Source organism: Petaurus breviceps, unplaced genomic scaffold (assembly GCF_028583685.1).
Source record: "Petaurus breviceps papuanus isolate PSGF00001 unplaced genomic scaffold, PetGlider_PUasm1.0 214, whole genome shotgun sequence".
In the NCBI taxonomy this organism is placed as follows: domain Eukaryota; kingdom Metazoa; phylum Chordata; class Mammalia; order Diprotodontia; family Petauridae; genus Petaurus; species Petaurus breviceps.
In genome coordinates this window covers 23,220,820-23,246,844 of record NW_027185863.1, presented here as the reverse complement: position 1 = coordinate 23,246,844, position 26,025 = coordinate 23,220,820, and the positions used below count along the sequence as shown (strand labels likewise).

Genomic DNA, 26,025 nt, shown 5'->3' with positions numbered 1-26,025 from the left:
TCTAGAAATCTGTATGTTATAGAATGTTTTGTGATAAGTAGTTTCACTTTCAATTTTCATTTTTACTTAATCTTATTCATATTTCTCCCGACTGAATTGACCACCCAATTCTTTTCTCCAACAATGTCTACTCATTTTAGTGATTCTTACTAAAGCAATTTCCATATCTCCAAATACCACTCATTTAATATAGAATTGTGCTTCTTATACTCAACTATATAAAACTTATAGGACCCACATGCATAAATAATTTTAACAGAATATTGAAAAATTCATCTCCAGACTCTCCCCACTCCAATTCTTTTGTGCATAATATGTAGTATCACTTCAATCAATCAATCAATAAGCATTTAATAAGCAATGCCATGTGCTGGATGCTCTGCTAGGTTTGGGGGTTACAAGTACAAAGAATGGGCAGAATCAATAGGGTGGAGTAGAGGCAACAACCCAAACTCTCCCAATATTCCCTCCAAATGATTTTAAAATAACATCTTAGAGTGGCTAGGTGGCACAGTGAATAGAGCACTGGCCCTGGGGTCAGGAGGACCTGAGTTTAAATCTGGACTCAGACACGTAACACAAAAACCAGCCGTGTGACCTTGGGCAAGTCACTTAACCCCCATTGCCCTGCCTTCCCCCCTCCAAACAAAAAATAAAATATCTCAAACTGAATTGTGTCACTAGTGAAGACTTGCAAATTGAATTTTTTAATTCCTCTCATCCTTTTGCCATTTTTTATCTTTTATTCATTAAATACCACATTCAAAGATTTTTCCTACCTAGTGGAAGTCTTCTTATTCATTTAATATTTTATGGGTGCTAGTGAAGCATTCAGACTGATCATCTTCCTTCCCTTGCTCTTGTCATATTAAAGCCTATATCCTTTCTTGGTCATATATGCCCTCATGATATCAGAGAATAATGAAATTTGAGAGGTAAAGGACCCAAAGCAGTCATCTGATCCAAAATACATAAATGTAAATCATAGTAGGTTAATGAAATATGGCTCACAACCAGAACACTATTTTGATTCCTTTTTTTTTATTTTAAGCCTTTTAAAAGTAACTGAGAAAATAATGATATTAATAACATCAACCTAAGGAAGGATAATGGGTGGTCTGTAATCCTATTTAGCTACAGTGTCCTGGGCTAAAGTATCCTGCTATGTTTTAGTATGCCTCATGGCCCATGATTCATCCTATAATCTCAGGTTTACTCTCAATTGGAAATATCTTGGTTATTGGCTATTTTTTATCCTCTTCTCACACAGTCCTTTTTTTGGAGGGCAATGAGGAAGGGAACAGTCAAAAAAGGAAAAATCATCTCAAATATAGGTTACAATATTACCCAGACCAAAAAAAAATTGTCTGACACCTAGTTTAGCCCTGAAATTTAAGAAAGCCACATATTTAATTCCTGATTTATATGCCCATAACTTCTTAGGGTATAAGATGACACGTTCTTTCCCTATGAGCCAATCAGTTTTCTTGATCCTCTAAGACAGAACTTTTGTCATATGGGAAATAAATAACTTGTTCCATCTTTAGCTTCTAGCCCTCCAATCACTCTGAAGATATCACCAGTTTGCTTTTTACTAAGAGGCAACTTATTCACCAATCTATATGAAGGGAAACTTTTGACTTTTTATTCTTACATTATTTAATGGGTCAGTTCTCTGGTCTGATGCCTTTAGCTGTCAATGTAGTATTATAGAAAGTCAGTTCCTGTTAACCAGGGGTATGGACAAAGATGAGAATCTTTGGCTTAGAGAGTATTACTCCAAATGATTAAACAGGATCATAGATCCAGACTTGTAGAAGAACTCCAAAGTCATCTATTTCTCTACGCACATATTTACAAATGAGAACACAAAGGTACAAGGAAGTTAACTGCCTTGCTCAGGGTCATAAAGATATTTAACCTTAGTGGTGGGACTTGAACCCTGGTCCTGTAATTCTAGAAGTAGTTCTATTCCCATCATTCTGTCCTGCCTCCTAAGTCACCTTCAGGTGAGCAGCTCTGGACTACTATTATAGGCAGATGAGAGATGCACACAATGAGACATATAAGGATGAGAAAGAAAGAGAAAAGTTAGTGGTGTCTGTGGATTTAAACACCTTAACCAGCTTCTGTCACTTTGGGTAGACTGGATTGTTCTCAGAGCAATAATAAAGTCTGGGGGAGGTAAGATTGTGGAAAGAATACCACTACACTATATGAATTCCTTGAAAAAAAATATCTCCTACATTGGATGTGTTTTGTAGCATATTTTGTAACATAATAAAAGACAAACTAATCCCTTTTTCATGAGGCCATTATTAAAATATGTGAACACATATCTCATCCCTACATTGTCTTCTATTATCTAGGAGAAATGTCCTGAGATGCTTCAAATAAACCCCAAAAAATATAACCATCCTCCCTGTACCTGGCTATGCCTTGGATTTCAAACATCTCCCGACACAGAATCTAACATGCATTCACTCCAATACTCCAACTGTGGTCTGACCATGACAGAATATATCGGAATCATGATAGTCCTCATTCTGGATATTATTTTACTCATAGTAAAGCTTGGGATTGCCTCAACCTTTGTAAGTAATAACTCATGGGGCAGCCAGGTAGCACTGCGAGTAAGAGCACTGGCTCCAGTGTCAGTACGACCTGGAGATCGAATCCCGGGCTCAGACACTTAGCACCCACCCAGAAACACCTGGCCGTGTAACCTTAAGCAAGTTACTTAACCCCAATTGCTTAGGGGCGGCCAGGTGGCTCAGCGAGTAAGAGCACCAGCTCCAGTGTCGGGATGACCTGGGGATCAAATCCGGGCTCAGATACTCAGCACCACACCCAGAAATCACTGGCCGTGTAACCTTGAGCAAGTTACTTAACCCCGATTGCTTTAAAAAAAAAAAAAAAAAAGCAATAACTCATTCTGATTCAGTTCAAGTTGACCACGGCAGCAGGAATATCAGATCTCTTGAATGAACTACTTATTGTCCGGACATCTTTCTACCTTTTTGTAATTGTGAAGGTGATTTTTTTTTCTAAATTGTTGTACTACTTCATATTAAGTTCCATTTGATTAAATGTGAACCACTTTTCTGTGGGTGAAAGGTAAAGGCAGTGTCAGACAACGAGATTATGAGTTACTTCCCCAGTCTGATGCGGTGGTAGCGCTTGGTGTCCTCCTCACAGACGACTCATTCCTCTGAGGAATCCTGAGTCTTAGATAAGATGCTTTTACAATGTATCTGTATGAATTTCTGATAGGATGTCTCTCCTGGGACTCCTCTTCATTATCCCAAGGGCAGCTTTTGAAAATACAGATGTGGGTTTGGTATGCTTACATGACTTGCTTAGTTCTTGAGCCAGCAATCACATCAGATGTTTGGCTTATACATCGGGCTCATAAAGCAAAGACCTCATAAATGCAAGATACTCCATAACAAAATCACAAATCCATCAGATTAAGAAAATATGAGGAAAAGATGTTAGAGATAGGGAGGTTCATAGTATGGTTACTCTATCAGGGTTTTTTTTTTTAATTGATAAGAGAAAGAGAATTTGTGCTAAAAAGACAGCAAAAATATCCTATTCATGCTGTCTGTCTTTATAGATATCCTGAAACTCATTATACTATATAGAAAATATTAATTGCTAGTAATATTTAGGAAAATAAAAGTTTTTCCCTCCTGTAATAAATGTCTGGTAAGGCGGGTGACTCAGTTTCCCTTTATATTTCACCAGATTTCTCTCCTGGAGCTTTATCAAAACACTAGTACTCAATATTCACATTAAGAAGTTTCTAGTTATATTCCTTATTGTTTCCAAACATGTTCAAATAAGGTGTACCTTCCAACAATCTGTCTGACAAAACTGACGTTTACTATGGCCTTTCATTTCTGGTTAGTGCTTTCTTCGTCTACAATTTATTTCCCCACTAGACTTAAATTCACTTAAAATTTGGGACTATACCTTCCACTGCTTTCTGTGAATAGTGGCCTGCACATACTAGAAACCTAATAGGCCTTTATTGATTTAGTGCATTCTGAAATATATGCTCATGATGTGTGTTCCCAGTGTATTCTCAATATTGACATAATTAATGAGGATTATTTAATAGAAGACATATCAAAGTTTTTTGTTGTTTTAGTTATCACTGGGGATGAAGTTCTCTTTCAAAATTTCTCCAATCATTTTCAAATTCAGTAACACTTTACAAACTCAATCCAAGTAACATCAATTTAAATCAGTACATCAATTCACTGCTTCTCCAAGGCAAACCTATATGAAAACAAAAATAATACTATATCAATCTGAGTAGGTGATTTTCAATGCAGTTGAAAATCAATATGTACACCATACAGAAAAATCATATGAATTCTTTGCTTAAGTGACATTCTGAAACCTGAAACCATATTGGTCATATGCATATATTTTAGCTTGTCCTGACAAGAATAAAATCTATGCATGGATTGAGGTCAGAACATCGTATAGCAGTAACTCAGGAAGAAAACACACAGACAGACACACACACTCACACACGTACACATGCACTCATATAGGGTGAGCACCAGCTGTAGTCAAACAAACTTAATTAAATTCAATAGTTCCCAGGTGTTCACATGAGAATGCTTCCTACCAATTATGGATACAAATCCACCCTAAAAGCTTAATCCACCACTTCAAAAAAATTTAGGCCTTTAAGAACACTTTTTTTCCTGCCACCACACTTCATTTTCTTTGAAGATATAATATATAAAGTCTATATACCAACAAGGAGACACTTTTTTTTCTTCATCCATAATAAAAATATACTTAAACTGTTTAGAGTTAAGAAATTAAAAAAGTCCAGTATTCAACATCTTGGCAAAAAGAAAAACGATATTCTCTTGAGTTTCCCTTTTTTGGTTTTTCTACCAGATGTTCATCTTTTTCTGTTTCGTCTTCAATCAAAATCTCCATGAATCCACCTAATCCAACAAAGATCCATCTCCAATAAAATTTTAGCTCCATAAAGATGGTATTTTTCACAAGATAAATTTTTAAAATAAACTATAGAGTAAAATGGAACATTTGTTAATATATATATATATATATTTTTTTTTTTAAGCAATCGGGGTTAAGTAACTTGCTCAAGGTTACACGGCCAGGTGTTTCTGGGTGGGTGCTAAGTGTCTGAGCCCAGGATTCGATCTCCAGGTCTTCTCAACACTGGAGCCGGTGCTCTTACTTGCTGTGCTACCTGGCCGCCCCAATATATTTTTCTAAAGCAACATTTTCTCAATATAATTCTCTCCCCACCCCCAATATAAATTTTTAAGGAAATATTTTTTCCTATTCATGTTCATATGTTTTCTATATATTCAATATTCTCCAAAAATTAAATCTTCAAATAATTAACTGTTTCTTTAATACAACATAAAAATTAGTGAAAGCATTTTTTAAGGTAGCAAGAACATGTAAAGTATTTTTAAAAACTCAGTGTCTTATTTTCCAATTATGGCATGCATTTAATATGATCGAAGTATTTTTGAAATTATATAATTACTTTTCCTATTAAAATTTTATTATAACTATCAGACTATTTTATATGTGTTGCTAACTTAGTATTTGCATTTTAAGTGTTGATTGTGTGTGTGTATGTGTGTGTCCATGGTAGTTTTGTCTAAAATTTAGGATAGTTCAAATATTTTAAAAGCTTATTCAAATTATTTAGTAAAATTATTGGGTATACACAAACATCATAGGGATCTTAAAATTCTTCTGCTCTGAACATCAACTACTTGCCAATGTACACTGATGAAAGCCCACCATTTTTACTAGTCAATTCTACATACATCCTTTGGTCAATTAATTCAGACATTTTTATTTAAATCTTGATTTTCCTCTCCCTCAAAATAATTTATATAATAGGGTGTTATACAAAATTAGGTCAAATAATGTTACATATATTTAATATTTGGGTGACAATTTCTATTTGCATGACACAAAACCTCAGAATTTGCATATTCAAAGATAGTTTAATGGTCAACATGTCCAAAGCTTCTAGACACAGGGGCTGCAACATAAACACCATGGAATTTAGGGTCAGAAAACTTGAATTCAATTCATATCGGTGCCATTTATTACCTGTATGACTGGGAGGGTGATTACAGAAAATCTCTGCCCTTGCAGTTCTCCATGTGTAAAATAAGAACTTTGTATAAAGTAACTTTAAAGTTACTACCTGCTTAAAGTCTATAACCTTATGAACTGCCTACATCAACTTAAGTTTCAGAGCACATTAGAAAGTTTCACAAAGTGCTTACCTCACAACCTTTTGAGATATGTAATACAGGATAATTCCCCTATTTTCCAGATGAAGAACCTGAAGCCCAAAGAAAATATGACTTCAATCAGGTAATAAAACACAAGTATCCTAATATTCAATTCTTGTCACATTTCTTCTATGAAATCACCAAATCAATTTTTACTGTCACTCCCCACACCACTCAACTTCCTAAATATAATTAGACTTTTTAACAATTACTATTGAACTTTTTCCAGTTGTGGCACTGTCACTAATGAGCTTTGTAGCCATGGATGAGTCATTCCACTGCTCTGTGACTCACTTTCCTCATTTGTAAAATAAGGTGATGAGACTAGATTACTACTAAAGTTCCTCAAGCCTTTAATATGCTTCATTTTAATATTAAAATGTGCTATGTCAAAGCCCAAGAATGGAACATCACACACTGTCTAAAGAACAGAGATTCTCAACTTTAGATTGTGAATATTAAAAAAAAAAGGTTTTGATAGCTACTTTCAATAAAATTGGTTCCCTTTAAAATCTGATGTATTAATATTCTCCTAAGTGATCTATAGATATTACTGAACTACAAAAGTTGTAAACAGAAAACAACAATGACAACAACAAAAAAGGTCAAGAACCCTTGGTATATGAATGTGCTATTGACATACATTGACAGAACTCTCCAGGTATGCCTTGCTTTCATTTGTTGCTTTTTAATTTGGGTCCTTTTTTCAATTTTGGCAAAATTTTATTCCAGAGCCCCTTTGTGGCATGGAAGTTCCTCTGACTTCTTGAAAATTCTGCCAGTTGAATTCAGGACTACTTTAAGAGTTGCTATGAAGCTGGAAAGACTTGAGCCAGAGATGGAGTAATTATTTTTGATACAAGGATTAGCCTGGTTATGTTTTTAATGGCTCATCATGGATTGATGACCACCAACATTTATATTTATATTTATTTATAGTCATAAAGATGTGTGTATATACACACACACACATATATACACATATTTATAAACATATACACATATATATATGCCTGTTTATAACCATAAGTATGGGTAAAACATGTGTATATATATATATATACACAAAATTCTAGATAATTGATTCAGGTATGGAGTTGTTTTCTTCAAAGGTTGAGGAAACACACATGGAAGCAAATTATTGATCTTTATACTAATGAAGTAAATGGTTGCTTTGAAGGGTGAGAGATGAAGACAGGGGTGAGAACATGGGATCCATTTCCTGCAGATTTCTAAAATTTCATAACTAACCCATCTGCTTCAGTTAAATTTCGAATCTCAAGGTAGCTCCTCTCTTCATATAGTTTCAGTAAATTGTATGGTATCCAGATTAAGCTAAATCCACAAAACCATGTAAGCATAAATGTTTAAGGAAGGCCCATAGAGATGACCACTGGCATTTACAATGGCATTTAAAGTGCATAATGAATGTATTGGCCAATGCTTAATAACAAGGTAATATTATTCATTCAAAAATTTAAACCAAATTCTGAAAACATTCAAATATGAAATGATGCTTTGAGTCTGTAACTCTATTACTCAAATCATTCTTCATTCAGCTAGGAAATTAAACTCTGCTATTTCTTGAGGAAAGGGGATTTTATAATCCATAGAATCTTTGCCTTGTAAAGGAATGTGGAGATCATGTAGTAATTTCACCAGGCCACAGAGCTAGTTAGTAGTATTAGAAACAGAACCCAGGTGTCCTAAAACCTGATATAGTACCCAATCCTCATAGTCAATCCAACTGTATCACACTGTTGTATGTGTCTTTCAGTTTGTTTTGAACAGAAATACTGCTTGATGGAGGGGAAAGAGCATAGATTTGGAATTGAATTTAGGTTCAAATACCGTGTTTGCTGCTTTACTTCCCATGTGGATTTGGACAGCCTAATACCTCTAGGCATCAATTTCTTATTTGTAAATCGTGGAAGTTAGACTGTATGCTGAATAGGATCAAGTTCTGTAACCCATGAGATTTAAAAATAGCTAAAACTCATTTTGTATTTTAGATATAATAAACAGTTCAGATAGCTACATTTAAGGATGACTGGTATACACACACAAACACTTGTGGAGTCTGTGTCATTGAAATTGATTTGAAATTCATTCTTCTATTCCTGGTAATAAAGTAGAAAAATACTGGTAAATACAGCTTCTTGGTATTAGAGGCTTTATCTTTTTTTGTCTAATACTATTTTTTTCTGACCACAATTTAATGCCTTTTACATATTTTAACTGCATCACATTTGGTTAAATATAATCTTTTCCTTGTTGCACTCTGCTTCAAATTAACTCCCATTTGAAACTGAAAAGGGCTTAGGGCTTGATTCCTTTGTCTGTTCCCGAAAGCAGTTATTTATAAAACAAAGAAAATTAATAAAAACACAAGAGATCATGTAAAATGCTTCTAAAAAAACTTCTCTAAATTCCATCTCCTACATTTGATAAAATAGTTTTCTCTTTTTTTCTTAGCTAGAAACATATGGATATGAATTTCAATAAAAAAGAAATACATGTTAACATAAAAATGGTGAAGATAGTCAGTAAATATACTTCCACTCTTAGACATCACAGAAACTAGAAAAGTTCTCCAAGATGGACAATGAATAGGAAATATAGTTTCTGTTCAACTTTTTTCCAACCAAAAGAAAAATATAAATAAATAATAATTTTTTAAATAACCAAAGCTGGAAAGAATTCACTCAAAAATTCCTTTTATGGGAATTACAAATAATTTGTATGCCTCAAATATAGTAAGGAACAAAGATTCATAGTACCTATACCATGTAGACTATATATATATACATATATATATATATACATATACACATATATACATCATATATAGTATTTATAATATGTATTTTAGTATATTTATTTAGTGTATATATATATAAATTTCACTGAAGTAGATGGGTTAGTTATGAAATATTAGAAATTTGCACAGAATGGATCCCATGTTCTCATCCCCATTTTCATCTCTCATTTTTCAATGAAACCACTTACTTAGTTATAATAAAGATCAATAATTTTCTTCATGTGTGTGTTTCCTCAGCCTCTGAAGAAAATAACTCCATAGATGAATTAAATATCTAGAATTTTACATATATATATATATATGCATGTTTTTATATAACTATCTACCTATTTATATCTATAGATTGATAGATATGTGTGTATACAAATGTCTAAATTTGGCAGAGAGTAAGACTTAGTCTTCATCTAGGCAAGAAGAAAAATTCAAGTGCTTAAATTTAGCACTTAGATCATAACTAACTAACTCAAACGTTGAGATTATGTGAGTCCTATTGTCAATGATCCATGTTCTTCATCAGGTCAGCTGGTAGTGGAAAAGTAAACTTGAAAACAAACAGACAAGATGAATAATTGTTACAATTGCCATTTTTCTTTCTGTCAGATGTGAAAATCTGTTGCTAAATCAAGCATTCCTATGCCCTTGGGATATGTAAAAGGTATCAAAACTCACATTCTGTAAACACTTAGTCTATGTATGTTTTAACATTTGGGGAAAATAAATATATTACACCTTTACATATTTAGATTCTTAAGCCCATGGATAATTTGTTTTTATGAATAAATCACTGACTAAAGGAATGTTTGTGTTTCACGATTTTATATATTTAGCAACCACATTTGATCATAATTCCAGTAAAACGAAAGTCATTAATTAATTTGTTTTTACAAAGACAATGCACAAATTTAACCTTTATGGTATGTGGGTAATCATATGTATATGCTTTATATGTGCATACTACACAAAAGCTCCTTGAGAGTAGGAATAGTTTCATTCTTTGTACTTGTAGTTCAGCATTGTGTTGCTGCATTGCAAACACTTAAATTCTTGATGATTATGATGATAACATGAACCCATGCAAAAAAAAAAATATATATATATGCATATATTTGCATGGACAAATAAACACATACATACATATATATGCATATATATAAACACACACAAACACACATTTGTATAGGACAGTACAATTTAGTAAGAAAATTATTGTTTTTGTAGATACATACTTGCATAGTTACATATATACACATGCCCTTAAAATTGTTGAGATTTTAAATGGAAATTTTATTTTACTTATTTTTATTATACCTACCAGACAATGAAATACATTTAACACCTTTGTAAAAAATCAGTATATTAGATATCTACTTTCAACCTAAATTCCTTTTTTCCCTTTTTTGCACTTTATTTTGCTTAAAAATAACTATATGTAATTTTTGAGAATTTTTCCCCCGGAGCTTTTTCCTTTCTTTGCAATTCTAAGCACCTGTCAGTAAAGAAAATGTATTCAAAAATTTCAAATATTGTTTGTTCAAAATTGTACTTTGTTAATTGGCAAGAGATGCTTTTATCTTTTATATACTACATAGTATAGTGGCCCAGCATGCAATATCTATAAGAAAAACTAAGATCTATTTTTAACCACCAAACTCTGGATGATTTACAAAATTTTCTATTAAAAAATACTTTCTAATGCACAATCAGAAGATTGGTAATAGAATGGACATTGTCAATGACTGCAATACCAACTACTCCAAGACAACTGAATATCCTGGCATGAAGTAGTAGAGAATAGGGTCTCACTTCTGAATATTTCACATTTTACCGTTCACTCACACAGCTCTCCAGATAATTAATTTTTAAAAAGTCTTTAGATAGTGATGATGGTGTTATGTCATATATAACAACAACAATGACAACAAATGGATACTGTTAGTGAAGTTCTAAGCAGACAGATGTCTACATACCAAAATCTTGACACTGTTGGCATCCTGCTCAGCAGTTTCTGTCATGATGCCACAGACTAACTGAATGATGCTGATACAATGTGGCGAGTTCTGAGGATTTTAACATCTGAGCAGAGACATCTGTGCTATCACAACATGATTTTTATCTCCTTATGCACTTCTTTTCCCCAACATCCTTTCTACCACATAATAGTACTACTGGGCAATGCTCCTTTGTGGTAATAGATATTCAGTGGGAATTAATTAAAATAGCAAGAGGGGACAGAGTAAACTGCAAATTCAATTTTTTATGACCCCATTGGGATATAGAAGATATTGCTGAGACTGTGTCAGGCTTATATTTTTCATGAGCATTTCATATACATAATTCCTACTGGCACAACTAGTGTAGCAAATAGCATTATGAGGACATGCTTTAATTCACCAATAGGAATGTAGTGTAAGTGTACAAGAAACAGGGATATAGATGCAGAGCTAGAAGAGAACATTACCAATAGGGACTACTGCTGCTCACCTGCCCTTTTTCACCATCATCTACTCATAGTATTCACTACACCCAAGCCAAAAAAGCAGACAACTGTATCCTCTCCAAATTTACCCCTCCTTCAATAGCAGCACTAATGTCATTTTTCTGATAAGGGTATGAATAGTGTGGATTTATTCAAACCTAAAGTTCCCTAATCACTGGAATCTGGTAAAATGATGTCAGTCACACAAATGAGGTGATATCTTGAATCATGCCCAATTTGGATTTAAGCAATGCAGAGCTACACAATATCATCAAGCTCACTCTTTCTTCCAGAGTCAAAGTCCAGTGGCAAGAAAAAAGTCAAGATGACTGGCAATGGCGCGGAATGCAGCAGAAAACTTTGGATTCTTCAATGTCTCACCAAGGTCTAAGTGCCTGATTTAATGCCTGATCAGCGGCTTGGCCATTGAAACAAATTGTTCTCAACCACCCAGTCTTCACAGGCTAGGGGTAGATAACCCTCTAAATAACCAACAGGTTAGAGGCCTATCGGTTACACTCAAACCAGTTTAGTCCATCTGCTGAGACAGTTTACTAGGGTATAGCCACTGAGAATGCTAAACTTCCTGGAGCCACAGATGAGAGATGAATGCCAGGTAGATATGAAAGGACAAGTTCAGTGACTGAATAAAAGCTTTCACTAAATATAAAAGAATAAAAAAAGTAAAGAAATGTATATTAAAACAACTCCAAATAGTCATAAATCCATTTTTTTCTTAAACCTATGTAATCTTTAACTAATGCATGGGGATTCTACAATCCCAGAAGTTAAGAGAAATTCCATTAAATGTGTTTAGATATAGATTTCTTTTCAACCATTCCCAAATTAGCAGGTTTTTCCTAATATAATTTCACTTATGACTTGATGTATGTTTGTTGGTGGGGAGAGAGGGGGGAGGAGGCAATGGTAAGGAAGAAAGCTGTATAAGAGAATGGAGGACTTGATTCAGAAATCTAAGTTGGTTTTCAATTGCCGAATTCACTGGTTTCCTGCTCATACTTCTATCCCTGACCCTGGCCTCTCACAATGTCCTGGATGCAGATTTTCTTTTTGTTTGTTTTAAATTTTTTTTGTTATTTATTTTTTAAAATGTATTTATTTTCAGTTGTCAACATTCACTTCCACAAGATTTTGAATTCTAAATTTTCTCCTCATCTCTCTCCTACCCCTACCCCAGGACAGTGTGCATTCTGATTACCCCACCCTCCAATTTGCCTTCCTTTCCACCACTCACCCACACACCTTCTGCTATCCCCTCCCCTTCTATTTTCCTGTAGGGCAAGATAGATTTCTATACCCCTTTGCCTGTATATTTTTTTTACCCAGTTGCATGTAAAAACAATTTTTAACATTCATTTTTAAAACTTTGAGTTCTACATTCTCTGCCTTCCTTCCTCCCCACCCACCCTCATTGAAAAAGCAAGCAATTCAATATTGGAAATATGTGTGCACTCATGCAAAACATTTCCATTAACAGTCATGTTGTGAAAGACTAACTATATTTCCCTCCATCCTGTCCCACCTTGCATTTATTCTATTCTCTCCTTTGACCTGTCTCTCTTCAAAAGTGTTTGCTTCTGGTTTCACCTTCCCCCAATCTGCCATCCTTTCTATAACTGCCCCCCACCCCTATTCCCTCCTTCGCCCTTGCTTTCCTGTAGGGCAAGATCAATTTCCATACCCAATTGAGTGTGTATATAGAGAGTGGACATACGCACTCTACATAAACACTTTTTAATAAGTCCCTTATGATTTTTCTTACCTGTTTCCCTTTTCATGTTTCTCTTGATTCTTGTATTTGAAAGACAAATATTCTATTCAGCTCTGGTCTTTCCATCAAGAATGCTTGAAAGTCATCAATTTCATTGAATATCAATTTTTTCCCCTGAAGTATTATACTCAGATTTGCTGGGTAGGTGATTGTTGGTTTTAATCCTACCTACTTTGACCTCCAGATTATCATATTCCAAGCCCTCTGATCCCATAATGTAGATGATGCTAAATCTTGTGTTATCCTGATTGTGTTTCCACAATACTTGCATTATTTAGTTCTAGCTCCTTGTAATATTTTCTCCTTGACCTGGAGACTCTGGAATTTAGTTACAGTATTCTTAGGAGTTTTCCTTTTAGGATTTCTTTCAGTACATGATTGGTGGATTCTCTCCATTTCTATTTTACTCCCTAGTTCTAGAATATCAGAGCAGTTTTCCTTGATAATTTCTTTTTTTGAATTTCTTTTTGAATTTTGCTTTTTGTGGAGGGGGAAGGCAGGGCAATTGGGGTTAAATGACTTGCCCAAGGTCACATGGCTAGTTTTTGTGTTAAGTGTCTGAGTCCAGATTCAAACTCAGGTTCTCCTGACTCCAGGACTGATGCTCTATTCACCTTGCCACCCCCCTTGATAATTTCTTGAAAGATGATGTCCAGGCTCTTTTTTTGATCATGGCTTTCAGGTAGACCAATAATTTTTAAATTATGCCTCCTGGATCTACATTTCAGGTCAGTTGTTTTTCCAATGAGGCATTTCACATGGACTTCTATTTTTTTTTATTATTTTGGTTTTGTTTCTTGATCTTGCATAAAGTCATTACTTTTCATTTTCTCCACTCTAATTTTTTTAAGGAATTCTTTTCTTCAGTGTGTTTTTGGACTTCCTTTTCCATTTGGCTAAATCTGCTTTTTAAGGCCTATTTCTCTTTATTGGCTTTTTGGACCTCTTTTGCTATTTGGGTTAGTAATTTTTTAAGGTTTTATTTTCTTCACCATTTTGGGGGGCCTCTTTAGCAAACTGTTGGCTCATTTTTTATGATTTTCTTGGATCACTTTCATTCTCCTTCCCGATCTTTCCTCTATGTCTCTTATTTTATTTTCAAAATCCTTTTTGAGCTCTTCCATGGCCTGAGACCAATTCATATTTTTCTTGGAGGTTTTGGAAGTAGGAGCTTTGACTTCATTGTCTTCTTCTGGTTGTATGTTTTAATCATCCTTGTTACTAAGGATGTAAGAAAATACATTTTCAACAAGAAAGTTTCTATAATCTTATTTTTTTCCCATTGCTCACTCATTTTCCCAGTCATTTACTTAACTTTTGAGCTCTTTGTTAAGTGGAGGGTGTACTGCCCCAAGCTTCAGGGATTTTGTGCAAATATTTTCAGGTCTATTTCTAGGGATCTATAAATTTTCAGTTCTTCCAAGGTGGTATGATCAAAGGCGAGGTGTTTACTCCTCTCCTGTTCTATGCTCTGGTCTGTGAGCAACCACAAATACTCTTTTCTTCCTTGGAGCTGTGAGGAGGAATCCCTCTCCACTGCTGCTACAAGCTCTGCCACACCAGTGCTCCTCCTCACCTTAGGACTACCACCCAGGACTGCGACCCAGATCCAAGCATAGGCAAAGCAAGAGAATACTGTCTTATAGCCAGCAATGAGATCCCTGAAAGCCCCCTCTGATCAGGTGCATGATTCTCCTACTGTAAGCCAAAAGCTGCAGAAGCAGCCATTGTTGCAGCAGTGGTTGCCTTTGTCCTGGGGCTGGACCACCCTCCTCTTTCACCCAGGTGAGAGACCTTTCCCACTAACCTTCAAAATTGTCTTTAGCATCTGTGGGTGAAGAATTCTATAATCCACCACAGCTGTCAGTGATTCTATGCCCTGAGGCCTGCAGCCACTCCCAGCCTGGTAATACAGACCCTTCCTGTGAGCTGCTTTGGACAGAGAGGAGACTTTGGCAATTTTTATTTTCAGGAGAGTCTTTAACAGTAATTATGAGAACGGCTTATCAGAATATTGGGGACACTAGGATTAATCAAGGCTAATAGACCTGATGCTTAATTATGACCATAGAATTAAAGAAGAAAGGTAAGTTCAAAGTTTTTGCAAAAAGTACCAGAAGGAATTCAGGATAAGGGAAAGAAAACCAAGACCTGATAAAATTGGAGCCAGCTTGAAGGCAAAGCAAGGTGGACAAACATTAGACCCAGCATTGATTCTGTTTCAGGTGCAGTCACCACTGCCAGTAAAACCTACCCAAGAGAAAGAAAAGTAGACAAATGAATCCTGCTACTGATAAAGTCAGTATTTCCAGGTGGGGACAGAGCTCCTGGAATTAGGGGCAGAAAGCTTCAGGGGATAGAGGAACTTCTCTGCCATGTTTACTCTCTCAGGACAGGCACTAGTTCTAGAAAGCCTGGAGGGGAATACTAGACAAAACAAAATTCTGATGAAGGATGTCACATTGTCTGGAAACCCATTATGCGACAAATCTTTTATAAAAAAAAATGTCCCCTTAACTTATGGAGGAAGTTGCAGACCAGTGTGGTTTGAGAATATTCCACTACATTGAAAGCAGTACTAACAAGATGAAACACAGAACTAGGGTTAAAGCATATGAAAATGGTTTGGGTGATGTTTGCATTGCCAGGGTTATAACACAGTGCTCACACTGCTTAACTCATGGACAGCAGCGTAGTTTCTGCAAATAAGAATTATCTCACATGGAATCGTAATTCATTCAGGGACCTCCCCTAAAGTTGATTGTCATAATTAAGGCCAGGAAGATAACTCCAGAGCTTCCCAACAGGAAAGACATGTTTTATGAGAGAGAGAGAGTTTCTGTCCCCATCAGATTATCATTTTCTGATTGATCTTTTCCATGGGTTCAGCTTTTGCATCAGAAACAGAGATGTATTTTGAGATCATCTATCCAGAATTTTTTAAAAGTAAAAACAGGTTTAATAAACTCAAGCCCTGTTAGTGTTCCCTCCATTCTGTATGCTTAATAAATTATTGGGGATAGGGAGGAGGCAAAATTATCACTGCATCAATTGGAGAGGTTCACTTCATAGCTGTGCAGAGCCATCATCCAGGCTAACTTCATCTATTTTGATAAGAGTCTATCGGGCTCCATGCATACTGCATTGAACTAATAGACATCTATAACCATTATAGAAATTGAGTCAAGAATATATAGAAGTTATCCTCCATGCTAGAAAAGATCTCTGAATATCAGTTTCTATCTTTGAGGCAAGATCACATACAATCCATGTTTCAAAATCTAATTAGCAATTCTGCTTGGCCTTGTGAATTATTTTGTAATTGCTTTCCTCAATGACATTTTGATTTTTTGATGCCATGAACAGTAATATCCTATCACTCTTGAAAACTAGAATTATTAGACTACTTGGACTTCCAAGGCTTGGCATGTATGCTAGAGAAATCAACTTTTCTTTACATAAGGTAACATTCTTGGAATTCATTTTCAGACTAGACTGGCTAAAATTTTATCAAGTTTACATGCAGACCATACATGACTGAATGGTAACAGTTAAAAGCAATAGAACATTTTTTTCATGTCTCACAATTTTATATTGTCACTTATTCCAGGATTCTCAACTGATATGTTTCAGATAGGAGCTTTAACACAAAAGCAAAGCTTCATTTTATTAAATTTATTTTTTAAATGAACAAATATCTATTTTTCTTCCTTCTACCAATCGTCCCACATATATTGAGAATCAAAAAGAAAATCCCCTTAACAAATTTTCATATTCAAGCAAAATAAATTCCTACAAAGGTCATGTCCAAAATATACATCTCATTTTGCTTTCTGAATCCATTGCCTCTTTATTACAAAGTAAGTAGCATGCCTTATCATCAGTCCTTTGAAATCATAGTTGATCACTGCATTGATCAGAAATGTTGTCTTTTGAAATAGATTACCTCTACAACAATATTATGATTATATTTAAAAAAAAAGATCCTCCTGATTCTGCTCATTTGACCCTGTATCATTTCATGCCATTGTTCAAAGGTTTCTTTGAAACTAAAGTTTCATGTTACATTTATATATGCTAAAATTTGTTTAGATATTTCCCATTGATGGGCACCTCCTTAGTTTTCTGCTTTTTGATATCACAAATATTATATTTTGTATATATGGGTCTTTTTTCTTTGAGTTCTTTGCATAATTTTCTATTTGAATTTGATTGTGCACTCAATGAAACCTCTGAAGCTGAGATGCAATGAAGTATGGATCACTCTGCTCTTTGTGCTAATTTTGATTTAACAATTTTGTTTTTGGGTTTTTTTTTTTTTTTGCCTTTTGGAGGGCAATTGGGGTTAAGTAACTTGCCCAAGTTTACACGGCTAGTTGTTTTGTGTGGGTGCTAAGTGTCTGAGGTCGGAACCGAACTCAGGTTCTCCTGACTCTGAGCCCAGCGCTTTACTCACTGTGCTACCTAGCCGCCGGGACTTAATTTTAACACCAAAAAAACACAGGTGCTCCATCAGCCAACACCACACCATCCATATGTGTGGCCATTGATTACAGCAAATGGAGGAGTTTTGAATGCTGAGGTTAAGTTCACTTACCTTGGTAGTATACTTTCTAGGGATGTCCATATTGATAATGAGGTTGAGGCACGCATTGCCAGAGCTAGCTCAATGTTTGGGAGGCTCTGAAGGAAAGTATGGGAGAGGAGAGGTATTCGACTGACTACCAAACTGAAGGTCTACAGAGCTGTGGTGCTGACCTCATTGTTGCATGCTTGTGAAACTTGGACAGTATTGCCACAATTATGCCAGGAAACTGATTCAATTCTGTTTGAATTGTCTTAGGAAGATTCTGAAGATCACCTGGAAGGATAAGGTACCAGACCCTGAGGTGCTTACTTGAACCAAATTGCCAAGCATTCAAACTTTTGCTTAGGAGAGGACGCTCTGGGCAGCTAGGTGGCACAGTGAATAGAGCGCCAGTCCTGGAGTCAGGAGGGCCTGAGTTCAAATCCGGCCTCAGACACTTAACACTTACTAGCTGTGTGACCTTGGGCAAGTCATTTAACCCCAATTGCCCTTCCTTCCCCCCTCCAAAAAGCAAAAAAAAAAAAAGAGAGAGAGAACACAACTCTGATGGTCTGGCCACATTGTTCAAGTGCAAAACATATGCTTGCCAAAAAGACTGTTTTATGGAGAATTCACACAGGGCAAGCATTCACATGGTGGTCAGAAGAAGCAATACAAGGACACTCTCAATGTTTAGGAATTGTGTGACATGGGAGACACTGGCACATGACTACTCAGCATGGAGTGCCCACATCGGAGAAGATGCTGTGCTCTATGAGCAAAGGAGAATTGAAACAGCTCAAAATAAACACAGAATGCCCAAATTTAGAGTACCCACACCAAATGCTCACGCAGACTATTTGTGCCCAACATGTGGTAGAGTATTCTGAGCTTGTATTACTATGATCAACTGCAGGTGGACACATTGAAACTTGACTTAACCATAGTGATGTCATTTTGGTCTTCTTCAAGAACAAAGGACAACAACCAATGATGTAGAATTGGCAATATTATTGATGGGTCAAAGTGTATGCATAGTTTAGTAACTCATAGAGTATAGTCCCAAATTGCTTCCCAAAGTGACAATTCAAAGTTCAACCAACAGTGCATCAATGTGCCATCTTTCCCCCGCATCTCTTCTAATATGTTCATTTTCTTTTGTGTGTGTCACTTTTGTCAATCTGATAGGTGTAAGGCAGAACCTCAGAGCTGTTTTAATTTGCATTTCACTAATTAATGGTGATGGAGTATTTTTCATTTTAGATTTCTTCCTCAAAAAAAAAATGCCTATTCACATTCCATTTATCAAATACTGAATGGCAAAGGGATGAAGTATCAAGAGCAAGAAAAGACCTTCCAGGAAAATGGGCATACAGGTACTCTATTGCAATGACAAGCCAATCCATAGGCACCTTTTTCTCCCCCTTTTTTTAAATAGAGATTGACACATTGGAGGTAGAAATAACTTTAAACAATACCACTAAACCAAAGAGTACATGACAGAGAACACAGTATAAGATGTTAAGATACAAGAAGATAAAGGATATAAGAAGACAGAAAATATGGGTGATGGCTAGGATATAAAGGGATTTCAATGCCAAACAGAGCATTTGGAAATTGGTCCAGGAGCCACTAGAGTTAATCAAGTAAGTGTTGGACTTGTGCTGTAGGAAAATCAATTTAGTGGCTAAATGTAGAAAGGTTGAAAGTGGAGAGAAATTTGAAGCAGAGATACCGACCAGCAAGCTATTATAATAGTCCAAGAATGCAGGGTTAAGAACGTGCACTACAGTGATGGCCATCACCTGAGGGCCAATGCAAAGCCAAATTATTGGCTAGAAGGGATAATCTAAATGGGGAAATCTAATCTAATTTGGCCAAAGCAAAGCCAAATTATTGGCTAGAAGGGATTAATCTAAATGGGGAAACTATGGAACTTCCCAATGCCTAATAATCATGTCAGTTAACAGTCAGGGTAGGGATGAGGTGGTCAACTACTTTGTAATAAATAGACACAGTGGTTGGAAAGATTTTGGAACATGGGAACATAATAAATACTTAAATATTTGGAGATTGATTGATTAATTCAGTCAAGGTAGCCCTAGATTGAGCAAATGCTAATGGCACTTGATCCTTTCTGACCTTCAAAATTTAAGTTTGAATTGGTGGGGATGGTGATTCTTGTTGTTGTTTAAACAATCATTTGTTCTCCAGTATTATTCCTATGCACTTTGGAATGGAAGAAGAAGGGACATAGGAGTAAGACATACTAGAAATTAGTGACAGTTAAAGGGTTTACAAGCAGAGAAACTGCCTGGGGGAAAGAAAAGCATTGTCAAAACTGAAGTTCAAATGTATAAACAGAAGTTCACTTCAGCTCAAAGAAATTGGTCCCTAGGGCTAAAAAAAAAAAAAATCATGAACTTACCTGAGAACAAAAAGTCTAAACTGAAATCCAAGTGAGTAAATAGAAATCTAGGCCATGGTCAAGGCTAGGAGATCCCAAAGGTGCTGATCTAGAGGACTAGGCAGAAATTTGAAAGTGTATTTTGAAAATAAAATATCCATTATAGGAGGAATATCTGAATGGGAAAAAAGGTCAGATGGTGCAATTGAAGAATTGACAACTGAGTTTATTTTACACAGGTAAGACTGTGAAAGCTTCAGCATATTACTGAATCAAATGAGATAATATTTTTATTTTATTTTTAATTTTTAGTTTTCAACATTCATTTCCACAAGTTTTTGAGTTTTAAATTTTCTCTCCCTCTTACTCCTTGCTGCTCCCCAAGACGGCATGCAATCTGATATAGGCTCTACATCTACATTCATATTAAACATATCTTCACATTAGTCATGTTATAAAGAGGAATTATAACCAATGGAATGGGGAAAGAAAAAAACAAAACATAAAACAGACCGAACGAGATAATATTTTTAAAGCATTTAGCACAGTGTTTGCCACACAGCAGGCATCTAATAAATAGTATCCCCTTTCCTTCCTCTACTGAATTTGCCACTGGAAAATTCACTTACCACCTAAGGTGGTTGTGTAGATCAAATGAAATAACATGTAAAATGCTCTTAAACATTAACATGCTACATAGTTATTAGATATTATTATTAATATCATCATCATAATCATCATCAAAATGACATCTCCTATACCCATATCGATCAAGGAAAACAAAATGATCACCCTGTACAGAAGGTACTAGAATGTAAGCAATAATCCAATGCTTTTATTATTCCTCTCTGAATTTATTCTTTATGACCTTGCATACTGGTCCCTGGAGAAAGACATTCAGCAATTCCTTAGGCTCTATGTGGGTCCATGGTCAGATCCTATATTGCTCTATGGCCAAGACCCAGAGTATATGAGAAATGATCTAAACAATGAGGGAATATCTGCCAAATATGAGTCATACCAAATACCTCTCAATCAGTGTATATTAAACTACCTATCAGTGGAAAGGAGGACCAGAGAAACGTGATGGGACATGAGAATTGGCATGTGTTCAGTGGTAAATTTTTCTCAAGAATCCAGTAATGTTACCATGGTATAGATCATGGTACCATGATCATGGTATAGAAAGGCTTAGGTCATACTTTAATTTTGACATCTAGGATTCAAAGTCATCACTTTCCACAGTTCCAAAGCATACAGACATGCTCAGAACCTAAATGGAGTTCACTGACATTCATTATCAAGGAAAAAAAATTACAAATTGCATCTAGAGTATAGCATGTAGAAAAATGAAATTAAAAATACTGAATATTATTTTATGATTATAATGAGAATTTGTACATATATATGTATATAAGTACAAATATATGCATGCATAAACATGCATGTATGTATATATAAACACTTTTTATAGAAATATTTATTAATTCAAATGGCACACGAGAGTTACAATTAGACTAAAATAAGAGATGTTAGAGTTATTTGTAGAAAAATGAATTCTTTTTTTTTCTTTTTAAACTTTTAGTGCCAACATAACATTAAGCTAGGATACATTTCACTGCTTAAGAAAATGTATTATTGATATTTTTTAATCAATTTCTTAAAAATGCACTGAGGCAATCTAAAAATATATAATTATTCAAAGATTAGCCATAAAGAGATAATTGTGAAATAACTTAGAAACTATTGAATTCCTGTATATAAATTTATCTACAATAAAATGAAAAATACTGTAATGCAAAGATTGAATTTTCAGCCAAGATGATCTGAGTTCAAATATTAATTCAAGAAAATGAGGAGGGAGGGGTGGATCAGATTATCTCTACAATTTCTTCTGACACTGAAATATATCATTATAGTAGATCTTTTAAGTAATTCACATTTTAAAACAATGCCCCTAGCTATAAGAATATAAGAAAAACTATTTCCCCAGTTGTAAAATGTCAGGATAGATTATACATAAGGTGCCAACTAGTTCTAAAATATCTATGAAGCTATAATGTGCCCAAAAGCTATAAATAATTAATGAATAAATATTTATGAAGTATCTATTATATATCAGACATACATATACATATATACATACAGATTTATATGTCTATATTATATTATATTATATTATATATACATATATATATAAATTCAGAGATAAACTGATCTATTACACACTAATTTTCTTGATGAATAGGGATTTTATTTCAGATCATCTTAACTGAAAATCCAATGTTTTATATCTATCTGTACCTGATGTGTGTGTATATATATATTAGGAACTGGGATAGAATCATCTGGGGATACTTCATACATACACATACATTACACACACATATGCATACTCATTTAAAATATACATATTTGATCACCGATTTATCTATTTGAAATATAATTTTTTTTTTTTTAGCAATTGGGGTTAAGTAACTTGATCAAGGTTACATGGCCAGGTGTTTCTGGGCGGGTGCTAAGTGTCTGAGCCCAGATTCAATCCCCAGGTCATCCGGACACTGGAGCCAGTGCTCTTACTCGCTGTGCTACCTGGCCACCCCCTATTTGAAATATTATTAATTGAAGCTAGTCAGCTAAATTAGGCCATGTTACTAATGGAGACAGAATTTCAAGTTTGACTCTACCTAGGCTGTGTAGTCAATGACTTTGCATCATCATCATTTACATTTATATAGTACTTTAAGGTTTGAAAAATACTTCACATATACAATTCATTTGATCCTCACAAGAACTCTGGGGGGGTAGGGGCTCTTATCCTCATTTTATAGAAAATGAGGTTGAAAGAAGAGTCTAGTGACTTAGTTAACTGTTAATTTTCTATAGAGGGAAAACTATTTCATTTCCCAGAAACCCCTGTTCTCCTACCCTGGGGCACCAGTTATTTTGTTGTTAGAAGGAAAAGTGGTTAGAATTGGGACTAATTTGCCCTATGTTGACTACCACTGCAAACAGAGCCAAAAGAAAAAAAAAACAAGTAAACAACTGCTTTATGATTAAAGACAAGGGGCTAGTTGTACTCTTGTTTTTTTGTTTGTTTTCTGAGATTACCTCTTCTGCCCTTCAGCTTTTTTTACATGCAAATGATGGGATTTCAATTAATACATTTGGTTAAATTTTCTTTAAAACTGTTTAAATATCTGGATAGAAAAATTATTCCAGATTGTTTTTCCCAGGATATATGTTTAACTTGAAACTGAATAATAGGATTAGAGGTATCCTTGAGGCATTGTCTATACACACAAATTGAAAAAGAAAATTGAAGCCATTATTCAAGCTATTCACTCCAGGAAACCCTTTCACCTAAAAGATCTCAATAATTGAAGCAAAAGTGTGTTTGTGGAGTTAATTATTTGGACAATTGCCTGAAATCTCCACTTCATTGAAAATATAGTCATAATCTGATAGGTTATTTGACTCCTGAATTTATTTAGTACTGACTTAGTACATCCTCCTTTAAAGGTCTCAGGGGTGACTCCATAATATTTCCTTCTTAACCTATTTTACTATTAACAAAATTTGCTGTCTGAAAATTCTTCTATATGCTATAGGTAGTCTAAATCCTAAAGCTACAAAGTAAATCTGTTTCCTTTTGCTAATCCTTTCTGGAGACAGACAGCAGCTGGTCATCATTTTCTGGAAAAGCTCCTTTTGTACAAGTGAATGTAAAATAGTACCTGGTCAACAAATCTTCTAGTTAACTTGACCCATATTTATAGTCAAATCAATGAGTTAGTCCCAGAATTCCACTTTGGGCCTCAAATTCTTGGTCATCTCTTGCCTTTTTTAATCAAATAAATAGAATACAATCAATCCTCAATGACTTCAAGCATTCCGTGATTTTATTAGTAATTTCATTTTTACTTTCAAGTTGACAACCACATATTTTTGCAGCTATGTGAAGTAAAGAAAAAAAAAATGAGAGACCCAATGTCCCCTTGGTACCCACTGTCCCTACCCCTGTAAGCTGAAGGACTTCCTCCTGGTTCTGGTCAGGCTGAGCTACCAAGGGAGTTCTAAGCTCATACTGGGATAAGGGACTCACTCCAAGGCATGTGCTTTTCTTTGGGGAACAGTTCAACCCCAAAGTGGAAAGGGAGATTAGAGATGGCAAGGTGCCTGTTTCCCTTTCTTATCTGGGTGTTCTTCTAACATTGCAGCACCCGCCCCACTTTGTTCCATCCCGTTTCCACTCCTCTTCCCATTATTTCATGGTTAATGTGTTAGGAAAAATGTATGTTATCAGAATCAGTGTTTTGTTATAAAAAATTGTATACAGAAAAGTGTATTTTCAGCAATCTCTAGCAATAGACAGGTTTTGGTGGTCACAGGAACCTAATACCTTATTTCCCATGGTTTCCAAGTATTAATATTTACATTTTTTACTTCTCTGACATTTTCAAGGAGGTTTAACCCTGCCCTCTATCCCCCCCCCCCTCAAAAAACAGAGAGGATTGATTGTAATTGTTCATTTACACTTTACATTGCATGAAGGGAGGCTTAGGTTATCATATAGAATAATGAACAAATTTAAGTACGTAAATGGGGAGAAAAACATTCAATTTTTCAATGTGATTGATTTAGTTGAAACAGCATTACCAGCAACTGTTTATATTAAAATCCACACATACCTGATCATCCTATAGGGTTGTGGTCCATGTTCTTCCATAGTTCCTGCCCAGAGGACCCATCCAACATGCTGGAGGCCTAACTCAATATTTAGTTTATGCTGTGAAAAATTATTTTCAGAGCTTCCTCCCCAGCCATCCCCTTTGGAAAAGTTGTTCAGAAGAGCATCACTGATAATGAGATTTTACTGAGTCTTATGGCCAAACTCCAAATCAGGCCTGAATTTATTTAATCTGCTCAGGCTTGGGTGGAGACAGATTCTTCTGCCTAGATAGCCCAAGATTAGGAGTGGTCTGATACAGTGTATGTGTGTGGGGGGGGGTCAATAAAAAAAGTTAACTTTTTTTACATATAATTTAAAAGTATTTAATGAAATAAAAAAAATATGTTGGAGGAAAAAAATAAGAAAACATATGGGCTCTTCCTTTACAAATCCATTGTGTCAGTGACTAAGCTTTCTGAGAGAGTAAAGTATTGTACAATGTGGCCACAAGGCCTATGCAAGCAATATACTGTGTTTATGATTGGTTGATATTAATTCACTTATTTACATTTATTTATCATTATTTTATCATTCACTTAACTGTCTTTCTTTCTGTCATCTATCTTAAGTTAACTAGTACAAAACATCTTGTACCCAACTTTCAATTTGCTTTAATATAAACCATTGATGTCTGTCTACCTTTTCTCTCTTCACTACAATTTCTACACAACCTCTGGTAACCATTTTTTCCCACTTATTGATACTACCATCAACAAGGATTACCTTCTCCATTTCATTGAAACAATCAACAAACATTTGTTAAGCACTTACTGTATAGTGACCACTCTCCTAAAAGATAAAGGTAACACAGCCTTCAAGGAGTTTATATTCTAAATAGGGAGACAAACTATAAATAACCAGGTACATAAAGATATATAGAGATTAAAAAGAAAGTAATATAGGAAGG

At 35.0% G+C, this 26,025-nt stretch overlaps 1 long non-coding RNA gene across 1 annotated transcript; it reads right to left on the bottom strand.

Moving 5' to 3' along the window:
* Positions 1-3,843: 3,843 nt before the first annotated feature.
* Positions 3,844-25,267, bottom strand: LOC138165687 (uncharacterized). Its single transcript, XR_011169402.1, has 3 exons — positions 25,078-25,267; positions 6,315-6,373; positions 3,844-4,287 (listed from the first exon to the last, which is right to left on the bottom strand). It is a non-coding gene; the product is annotated as an uncharacterized lncRNA (long non-coding RNA).
* Between the last annotated feature and the right edge of the window lie 758 nt (positions 25,268-26,025).